General features: G+C 38.5%; 1 long non-coding RNA gene across 4 annotated transcripts in view; it reads right to left on the bottom strand.

The window, feature by feature from the left end:
• Nucleotides 1–547: 547 nt before the first annotated feature.
• Nucleotides 548–11,410, bottom strand: part of LOC132250664 (uncharacterized) — a 76,238-nt gene continuing 65,375 nt past the window's right edge. For 3 of the 4 annotated variants that reach the window (XR_009462265.1, XR_009462266.1, XR_009462264.1), the window contains 2 exons: nt 1,950–2,022; nt 548–1,010 (listed from right to left, as the gene is read on the bottom strand). This is a non-coding gene — a long non-coding RNA (uncharacterized LOC132250664). Of the gene's footprint in view, nt 1,011–1,949; nt 2,023–4,755; nt 4,827–11,410 lie in introns of those variants that run through there. The other variant, XR_009462267.1, reaches the window with a different exon arrangement.

Raw genomic sequence — 11,410 nt, 5'->3', positions numbered from 1 at the left:
CACTTAATTGTGTCTGCTCCGACGCATTGTAATTACAACACATAGGAGCAGCCTCTCTGCACGTGTATAGACACCTTACAGTCTATAGAGGCAATATCATTGGATACTTGATTCAGTTGCTTGCATCCATCTGTCTTTCCAGTTTCCCTATTCATTTATCCAGGGCAACATATTTTGCAGAGGATGCATAAAAAAAATTTCTGGAAAGAAAATAGAGTTGCTTGGATGCTATCCAAAATGGCAAAACACAGAGTATTTGAAAGCTTACTTGCCTGGTTTGTATTTAGCTTGGAATAAGGTTTCTATAGCTGTCTTAAGCATTTGTAGAGATATTCACTTACCTCTCAGATACTTCATTTAGCTTTAATTATCAATGAATTTTGTACACAGAGCTGTGGTAGGTGAGTAGTGGGTAACATATTAACAGGAAGGCTGTTCTGTCCCTTGTTAGTGTTAGCACCTGCCATTTGGGAATGCCTCCAAAATTTGTTTTCTGTTCTAGTGAATATGAAAAAAGTGACCAAGAGATTTCATGATAATTCTAGGTTTACTGGTCTGTGCTTACATTTCGGGGCTTTGCAAATCAATAAAAACAATACAATTACAACCTATAAAATGTTCAGATACATTATCCAAAAATCAACAGAAGCAGACTGCTCAAATGCTAAATCTTTCAGCAATTTTTCCATATTTGCATATGGAAATAGGAATTAAATCAAAAGGTTTTGTTCTAAAAATATTTTAAACTACTGCTTAATTGAAAATGATGCATTACTTATCTGTCTAAACAGACTTATATATGCTAAAATAACATATTTTTACTATATGTCACTACTATGTTTTTATAAACACTGGAAATGATTATCACTGGAAGAGTATTCACACTTTCAACTGTTTCTCCATCTGTGCTGTTTGTTTATTTTTCAAATTTCACTCAGCTTGGACATGGAAAATACATTAGTTTGTTCCTCTTGCTCTTGTGCAGTAGCTTCTATGATGCAGTGTTTCTGCTGCAAACATGGAGGAACATATACATATAATTACATCCCCAAATTCAACTTTCAATGATTTTTTTAAAACTTAAGCTTTCTTTTTAAAGTCAAATGTAAACAACTTGACCTTATTAAAATTATTGGGTACTGATTCTATCATCTCAGTTTTAGAATGTAATTACTTCCCTGGCCATATCATTTGTATGTATCTTATTACATTTGAAAACTTAGGGTCTTTCAACCAACACATGTAGGTCACCATTAGTAAATTAGTAAGACAAGCAGTTCTGGTGTTGGTAAGTAACACAAGCATGCATAAGATGCCTGAAACGCATTCATGAGATACATTTATCTTTGTGTAATGCGCTATTTGCTACTTTTATGCTGTGAATGAGGAACCTTTTATAAGACTTCCTCAAGCAGAAAGTTTTGCCTACTTGACTCTAAATTTAGAAACCCCAGAATCTTAAAGCCACTAAAGATGAACAGAGGTGTTGATTCTTTCCCATTTTTTGTTTTTCAGGAGAGACCTGTAGTTGGACATATCCCAAGCTCAATTAATCCCTTAGAATTTAATGCCTTAGAGTCAGGGAACTCCCTATTGAGTCAATCAGATTAGAGCATCAATACCAAAGAGAAATCTGCTTGATTAGCTTTAACAGACACTTCATTTGTTCCATGGAGGGTACCTTTAGGAGCACTACACAAGGAACTAAACTAGGACTTGGTATAATTTGAAGGTCTGAGTAAATCCTAGACATCCCCTACAGAGGAGGGTTTTAGATAATGTTCATATGAGCATCATATGTATTGGCTCCAGAGCCAAATCTAAAACTCTGGTAGTCTTCCAATCCAATGGAAATGATAGCTTATCTCTGGTCCTCAGCTGTCGCCTCTCAGAAAACATCCTTCAAATTAAGAAAGACTTCAACTGAGTTTTTCTTTAGATCTCCTTACCCCCTGCTTTCTGTCTCCATTCAGGACAATCCATGTTCTAGGCCAGAACTCCTTTGATGCTCACTCGCACTCTCTGTGGAATTGATATTTAAGGACAAGTAAACTTTTCACTGTATTGTGAAATAGGTAAAATTACAGTTTTAATGTCCATTTCTTTTTTAGCAATCTGTCCTCTGAAAAGCATAGTGGCTTGTGAATAAGAGGCACCAGGGAAATGAAAGAAAGGTAGGGAGGACATGAGAAAATTAGTAAAAGCAGCAGTTCTGATGTTAGTAAGTAACACAAGCATGCATTAAAGATGGAAAATAGAAATTCATTAATATAGAACAAAGTTCCATCTTTATAGGTATATAAAGCTGTCTCAGAAAGCTGTCACTATGACATGAGTGGGGAAAAAAGGGCACAGAAAGAAAACAGCTGAGGAGCAGAGGAAGGGGGAAAGCAAATGAAAGAGGAAAAGATAGCGAACAGAAAAAAGTAAGGCTTAGAAGTGAAACTGAAACCATAGACATGAGGAATGTTTTAATGTCTCAGAAAAATGAAATACATAAACAGAATTTATCCAAAATATACTCATGAGCAATTTTGTTTTTTTATTTGTCAAAACTGTAAACTGCTCAGGATGTGAGAAGTTCTGACATGAAGTACATGACAGTCAGCTTCAATTAGAATTCTTTATGCTTATTTTCTCAAGTAAAAAAATGTCACACTCAGAGACGTAATTTCTTTATTCATTTTCTCAAAGGGGATTAAAATGTTAAGTCCTTTATTCCTTACCTTTGAGTCAGGAAAGGACTGCAAATGCGATATTGCAAATTGGCAGGAAAAAAAAATCATATTTTGCCTGAATTTTTCCATCAGCCACTCTCGAAGAAACTAATCAAACCTGTCACTCTTATGAAGACTGACATGGCCAACAAGTGTGCTGCTGAACCACAACCTGCCAGACTGAGAGACTCTTGCCATAAAAGCATTTGAAAATCTGGATTATGTATTGATCCCAACTTGGCTTTGCTTTTCAATGACTTATTTGCTGGACTACATCAATACTCCTTTCAGAAAGGTTACACTGCATGTGTCGATCATGTCCAATTTGCAGACATGCTAAAGTGACAATAAGTGGCTTGTTTGAAAGTTTATTGCTGAACAATGGTAAGCGATGCATTTGCAGAGGCAGAGTTCTGTAAATGCTCGTGTACAAATAAAAGTAGGGGCAATTTATCTATCTTTCTGCAACAACCTTTGAATAATATTTTCATTTATATCAGACAGACTCTTACACTCAAATGTAAAGAGTGCATGGTCTGCCTCAAAGTTTGATAATAGATATTTTTAAAAACAATGATTTAATATATTGAAAGTTAATTATTGCAAAATGGATGTTTTTTCTTTGTCTCAGTAGGGAATACTTGTAATCCCATCCAACCCTGACAGTAGCCAACACATTGCAGCTGATGTGATCTGAGATGAAACACAATCAGAAATTGGTTTCACCTAATCTTTCTTTTGGGCTGATTTCCTTCTTGTAAACCCCTTGTTCTTTCTATGAATAACTCACTCTTCTACCACACTATTCAGTGAGACTGATTCCTGCCCAGGACATGGTTGGTCATTTGCATTCTATGAGGATGGTTTTCTTCCTGATCCCTCCATCTGGAATGAAGGGTGGGATTTTTGAAGGAACTTGAAAGAATTAAGACAATGATATCCCTTTTAATTCCAATGGCGTTTGGGTACCTAACTCCCTCAGCTTTCTCTTAAAAAAATCCTAGCTACAAGGCAAAATCCTAACCTATGGCAGAACTTCTGTTGGCTTGACTGGGAGTTTTGGTTCAGGACTGAGGCTTTAAAGTTTCAGCCTTAAGTGCAAGTGGTGTTGCTCAAAGGGCTTGTTTTTCACTTCCCACTTTTCATACATAGCTAAAAGAGGACAAAGGCAGAAAAAGGTGCACAAGCTGAACACATTATAAAGGAATAGTGTGGCCCGTGAAATGTCTTTGGGTATGAGGGCTATAATAATAAATATTAAAAAGCTGAAGGTTTTGAATCAGTCCAGTCAAGTGCCTCTAAAAACCAAAAAAACCTCTTTTTTTTTCCCTCAGCTGTGGCGCAGCACCTGCCATTAGCTGTGGTGGTTCCTATTTTCATATTGTCTGACAGTAGCAGTTGGACAGAGCCAGAGCCAGTGAGGCTGAGAGGCAGACTCCCTGCTTCCACAAAGCTGAATTTAATAAGATGAGAACAGTATGCCAAGATGGTGAACTCCCTCCCTAGCACTTATCATGACACTAGTCACTCAGCAGGGCCCTTATTGCAGCAGTAATCTGGGTGAGCCTGGCAGAGCGTCCTGCTTACAAGTTCAATATAATAGAACAGCAGGGCACTGGAGGCCTGGCAGAAAAGCTTAGCAAAGTTAAAGCCTATTACTCTATGCTTGAAAAAAAATGGCTCTCAAAATATTCTATGCCGAGTAAAAACCTAGACATGCCAAGTGCAGTGACGTGCTAAGCCTTGTCCATAATGGTGCATTCATTACACAAGCAATGTGGATTTAAATGTCCATAACTCTGGTAGAAATCTATATACAAATGTGTCGTGTTCTTTTGCTCACTGTGACTATAATAGGCAATACTACATTCTAATGCAAAAGTAGTTAAAAGGAAATACCTTTAATTTGTTTGGAGTTCCACGAGCATGGTGAGAGGTTAGGAACTCTGTCACCTAACAGTTTACTTCTCTGTCCCCTCTACTTTTGCAAATAACAAAAAAATCAATTGGAAAACTTGCATGGCTGACTCTTCCTTACCTGTACGTGAATATAATAATCTAAGCCAGCTCTTGACAAGACTTGTGTCTGGAAAATTAAAACAGTTACACCCATAAATAGAAAATGTTAAAGTCAAAGAAATGCAGAGTTTAATCATGATCAGTACGTAGTGACACTGCAAGTAAGGGCTGGGTTTTTATATGGATAACTAGTTAGCTGGATCAAACTTTTTAAAACTTTCTCTTCCCTTGCTATGTTTTCCTTCACCAGTATCATACACCCCGGTTTTGAGGATGCTACCAGATCCTTAAAACAGCATCATTGCCTTAACCAGCAACTTCCAGTTGATGAGGGCCACTGTCAGCAAAGCTTTTCCCTATTTCACTGGGAAACAATGATGTTCTATTTCCTTAAAGATTCTCATAAAGATTAGCTAACCAATGAAACAGAAGAAAAAAGATAGAGTAATCTTCCCTGTTTCATTGAGTATGCTACACATATGATATGAATAGATGCCACCTGGATGAATTCCAGAGTCAGTGTCTGATTGGATAACTCAGGACTGCTTTTTTGTCCAAGTTTATTTCTGATCCCCTCCTTTTGGTCTGTAGTATTTCAGTGACAATCTCAGTGAGAGTAATTGCAATCTACACATTACATTTTCCTATTTTCTTTTCTCGGTGGATTCGCCAAATAAGGACTAATATTGATATTTACTTAATTCTCAGAACAAAGCCTTTTAAGGTCATTGCTCCCCCCCACCCCCAAAAGGCAAAAACTGCTATAGTTGTGTCAAACTTAGCAAAAGGGAATACTGATAAAAATAAACAAGGCCTAGTATAGTCTATAGCGGAGAGCTACGGAGGTTAATGTGACAACTTACTGGAAACTTATATTAAAGGTTTAATCTTTAATTGTGTGTTAGCTTGTTTCTATGAGTTTGACTTATAATCACATACAGGGCCAAATTCTACTATAATTAAGCTCCTATTCAATTCCATAAACTACAGAAATAAGCCCTATACAGTCACATGGGACAGATCCTGATCACAATGTTGGGGCATAAATGCAGGGAAGATGGAAAAAATAAGAGAAAGTGAACTTCTAACCTACAACATAACTTTGTAGCAGAGGAAGGATAGTCCTGTGACTAAAAATGTAAACCTGGGAAAAATGAGATTACTCTTATGCTGCCCTGGCTCTGAAACCATCATTGGCAAGCATCTTAACTCCTTGCTCTGAATTTCTCATATGTAAAAAGGTAACAAAACACAGATACCTCAGAGAGGTTATGCAAGGCTTAAATTATTACCATTTGTGAAGCAATTTGAAATGAAGACCCTTATAGAAGTATAAAATACTAATAATATTATTACTTATTGAGGCATTGGAGGTGTAGAAAATTAAGCTGATCCTCCTCAAAGTAACTCATATTCAGTCTGAATTTCAAGCTTCTGTCCCGATTCATATTTTACCTAGTTCAGGTCATCAGCCTGATGCTGATATAACATGAAACTGTATTGAAGAAAAATTGGACAAACTGGTAACACATTTCACCAACCAACTTGCAAAAAGATCAAGGGCTTACTACAGTTGTACTGAAACAGCTACGTGTTTTCACAATATTGCAGGATCTGATAAATAACTTCGCAGATTATGTTGGCTGTAATATACACTAACAATGTCGACTCCCTAATAGATCTATCCTACCGTCACCAATCAGTAGAATATGGATGTCTGAGTCTTGTTAAATCCTCCTACTATTAATCTAATCATTGTCTTTTTTGGAGACCTGCCATAACAAGTGTGGAAATGTGAATATCATTGAAAAATACTATTAAATCTATAGATCCAATGCAGAATACCTCTTTTAGCAGAAAATACTTTTCAGATTTTGGAAACCTGAAGTTCAGATCTGATTTAGGCAGAATTAAGGTTTTAGACTAGCCAAATCGCACTTCCCCCCACCAAAAAACCCAAAGAAGCCTAAGCAATTTTAGTGAAATAAAGTACTGAAAAGCATAGAGCACTATTCTTATACCATAATCTACAACCTAAATATAGGCACTACTTCTGGTCCAGAAGGAAAAAAATATACAAAATGCTAGTGTGAATATTATAAAATATGTGATGAGAGAAACCTAAAAAGTGTTAATTGTGTGCCTTTAAATCCCATTATCAGGCCTCATTGGAGTTGGTAACATTTAAGCATTTTAAAATACGAATATACTTCTATCAGACTATTATACCATTGCTAGTTCAGCAGCACCAAGGGGTCTTTCCTAGTTGACATGCTGCAATAAAATACCACTGGTGGGAGTGTACATTTGGTGTTATAAAAATAATGATAAAAATTAGTTACTTCACTTAGGGGCTCAGAGACCCCAATTTTCACTGATTTTTGTCACACAAGTAGAAACATCCTCAAACTGAGGTCTGTATGGAGAACTGTAAAGAACTGAGATGAAAGGGGGAAAGGCTTGCAAAATTCTGCCAATTAATAAAAAAAGGGACAGGGGAAGAACACCTCTCCAAAGTGTTGAGATTAAAATGTCATAAGTCTAGCTCTGCCTACATTAGTTTCACTATGTGAAAACTTTTGGCAGCTAGTTAATTCTGCAAGACCAAAACTATTTGTGAATTGGGGTCAGTTTTCTTTCTCAAAATATAAATGGGGAAATATTTTGTGGGTTTTTTTAAAGGAAGTTTAAACTTCATTCTGAAAAAAAATGTTTTGTAATAGTTTTTCTTCTTTTTAAGGGACAAGTAAAAAGATTAAATTATCCAAAAACCTATCAAATGTTTTAGGTTAATCTAAAACAAAAAATATTTGAGGGTGGATGTGGGTAGCAGAGTTCATTAAAAGAAAAGGCTAAAAAAATCCACTTAGGGATACCCAGACTATTTATTTTTCAATTTTTTTCATTTGATTTGAAAATGGTGTCTATATCTCAGACTTAACGTGACTGGCCAAACCATGTTATAAACCCATTCAGACGTGAAAATCCTAGAGTGCAGAACATCAGCCCATATAACACAACACATTTTTCTCCAGTTAAAGAAAACCTAGAAGCTTTACTAATATGTTAGGGGCTAGAGGTACATTATTCAGCTTAAGATCAAAGCAGAAACAAATATAACTATTGGAATGTGCACTAAATTTGCTAGATAATGCATTAGGTTTTTAAAAAAACACTGTAAACTAGGCAAAATAATTAAAATAGTAAAAAAAATATTGTCATTAGTCCTGTAGTGATTACAGTTAAATGTACATCTCCTATTCAAATTCACAAACCAAAATCTAGCCTTCTTAAGCATCTTGACAGCACTTCTAATACTTCACTGTCTGTCATTTCTACACCCTAGTTGAGGTTTTTAGCTAGAGCTAAAAAAAGTACGGCTGTGAAATAGAAGAGACACATTACTAGGAATGGCTAACAGATAGCAAAGTTGCAGAAGAAAGGATAATTTGAATAGTGAAACATCAAGACCATTAAAATGGACAGAATGTCTTTAACATCTGTGTAGTGGAGAGGGATTAGCAGGAATCCAGGAGATGATAATAAGCCATGAAGTCAATAGACTCTCTGAGGGCTGCCTGAATAGAAATGCTGCTTCCCCTCCCAGGCAGTTGGTTTTAAAGTTTTGGTGGAGCTGGAATCAAAGGAGATGCAACTGCACCACTATACCTCCCAGGATGGGGGCACAGGTCAGGAGGCACAGGCACTGTAGGGGGGCCAGGCAGTATGGGTGGGAAAGGGTGGAGGTGACAGGCAGCAGGAGGGTAAGGGATGAGGGTCAGGCTACTTGAATCCCTGCTCCTGGCAGCTCCATTGCCTCCCTCCCTACTGTTGCAGTGGTGAAGGGAATGAATTTGAGATGACCCTGCAATAATTAGAGTCTAAACATGGAATATTATACCACATTTTTAATTATCTATGTATAGAATCTAATTATTGGGGTGGTCATCTTTAATTTGAAGTCATCTTGAATTTGTGTAACAGTAGTATTAGAGTCAAAGGGAAGCTTTCTATTGACTTTGATTGGCCTATACAATGCATTACAATAAAGAGCTCTACAAACAGGAAATAGAAGTTCTTTGGAGGAGGAACAATAATTTTGATAAATATTTATTCAGTGCTTAACAATGAGGTTCTGGCTAGGACTAATATTTCTATGAACTGTCATAATGTAAATAAACAATTATTCAGTCAATTATGTCAGCCAGTACAGGTTTCCCTTGCTTTATGTTGTATGCATTCCTGGAAAACGGTGCATAACTCAAATTTGCATAAAGGGAACCCACTTTACAATGTACCAAATAGGGATATGTTGCAAGACCTTGACTGTACTGACCCCCAAACCCACTTCTACCATTTTTACAAGACAATTTTGGTACTCGCCACAGCAGACAGTACACACAAGTACAGGGCACTATCGTAATGGGGACAGCAACTACAGAAACATGTGTCAGGCAATGAGCAAAGAGCACAGATCTACACAGGAGACTATATTTTGGTGCACATCACTCACACAATGCACTTCACAAAGCAGGTGACTGTGGGCTTCCACCACACTGACTGCATAAGAGTGAATTTACCTTGTGTATAATGAATATTTGATATAAAAAGGTCATTGCATAAGAGCAAATTCGCATATACAGAACCCACATAAAGTGAGGGAAACCTGTATATGAGGATGCTGGAATGTGGATGCTCACATACTTAGGATCAGCTGGGGAAATAAAAATAAAGGAATGAGTAAACCAGCAACAGTACTGGCCAAAAGTTAATGACAACAGGCAACTTTAGTGAACTGATATATACTCACTTGCATGCATCTTATCAGTTTGTACCAACATTTAGCATTAAAAAATGCAAAAGTTCTTCTGGCAGAGTTAAAATTCATCTCTGTTGAAATTTAATTCTCAAAAAGGAGTTTCCTCAGGTTGCTGTCTCAGTTAGGGTGGACAGACTTTGAAACTGAAACCATAATTGTGAAAGTTACAAGTTTATTCTTCCCTTCTCATTGCATGCAGTAGTAACTGAAACCCAAACACCAACAAACAAATTGGCAGCTGGCACTTTAGATGATGTGAGGTGTTAGCCACCTGGTTCCCAAAGAATAAAACATTTGATTTTCCAAAGTGTCCAAGTTAGCACAACATTTTGACAAGAGGGCTTCAGCTTCTAGGATGCATGTACACCATTTTTAAAGGAAATTCATCCCATAACAATGTTTTGCCATTCGTGTCTTTGCTAAACCAGATGGAAGGTTAGAAAAAAAAATCGTCTTCAGAAATTCCCATAAGATTGAATCACTTGTAACAGTTGCTGCATCCAAGTGCTCAGCTTTATATAACGTGATCTACACTGTGTTTTTTATCATGGGGGTTTATTAACTTTTCCTCTTCTGTCAACCATTTCATTGGTCCCAGCACCAAAAGCAATGTGCTTCCAAAATAATTTCATTTTTCATTAAATATACCAATTACATTAGTAATACTAATAACTCCTGTAATGCTGTTGTGAACTCTTCCCTCCCTGCTTTAAGATATTATTTGCAAAGCTTGCTACTGCGAATTTTGGCTTCAGCTGTGCAAGAATTTGCAGGTTCAAGTTTGTTTGTTCATCAACAAGTTTGTTGTTCATCAACTGTTGGTAAATGCGGGAGACTGCCTATTACATGCCCCCAATGCCAGGGAGCGCTGTCTGCAGCTCCAACCTTCCCTACACCACAGCCCATGTCTTGCAGATGGCATCCACATGTAATCATACTCTGTACCACGACTGGTGCTCCTGGGTCTCACAGGGACTCTCCCTCCCTCCCTGGAGCAGCAGGTAGTTGTGCTCAACTACCAGTGTTACTTTTGTTCCACACACAGCCTCCTTGCAGCAGACTTACTGGGGTCAGGACTCACCCCTAACGCTCTGGCTGAGCCCTCTACTCAGCCTCTGGCCCAAACTACAGCCTCAGGCATTCACAACCATGCCTTGGCCTCTTCCCCACACATGGGGTTCCTACTACGCCCCCTCTAGGGTCTCTACACCACACCCCACCCTGGAATCTTCTCATCTTCATGATCAGCTATTTATGGGGCTGGCCCTTGCACTGCCCTTCAGGGTTACTCCCAGTTTGGTTCTACTCAACATTTCCCTGGGCTGCCTGGACTTCAGGCCTACACCCGTTCAGCCCTACTTTGTGCAGGGCCACACACTACATGCCTCATGCTACCTACTCTGGGGTCTCCAGGACCTCACATCCCTGCTGGGCTCAGGTGGCACTCCGCTTGCCATGCCTGGCCCCACTATTCCCACAACTGCCTCCAAAGCGCACCCAAAGATTAGGGCTGGGGTTAAGGCACCCCTCCTCACCTTTTACTGGGGAGGTAACTGGTCTGGCATTTCCTGGGGACTCCTGCACCACCAGGAGCCCTACCAGGCCACCCTTTCCCAGCAGGGTGCAGTTTTAGGTCATGCCCAGGACCAAGAGCCTCTAGCTCCTGCCTGCTAGATATTCCATGCAGCTCAGCCAAATGATGTTTCTGCCTGCCCTGCCAGCAGCAATCTGCTCTGTTTATATAAGCAGCCAGTGTCTCAAAATGGCTGCCACAATCAAGCACCTGCTGGCTGCTTGGCTCAGGCCTTAAAGTGGCAGGCACCAAAAATGCCTTGCCACACTGCTCTTTTTTGGA

Source organism: Alligator mississippiensis, chromosome 5 (genome assembly GCF_030867095.1).
Source record: "Alligator mississippiensis isolate rAllMis1 chromosome 5, rAllMis1, whole genome shotgun sequence".
NCBI classification, from domain to species: domain Eukaryota; kingdom Metazoa; phylum Chordata; order Crocodylia; family Alligatoridae; genus Alligator; species Alligator mississippiensis.
The sequence above is the reverse complement of the archived record's forward strand: the minus strand, read 5'-3'. Positions and strand labels throughout refer to the sequence as shown.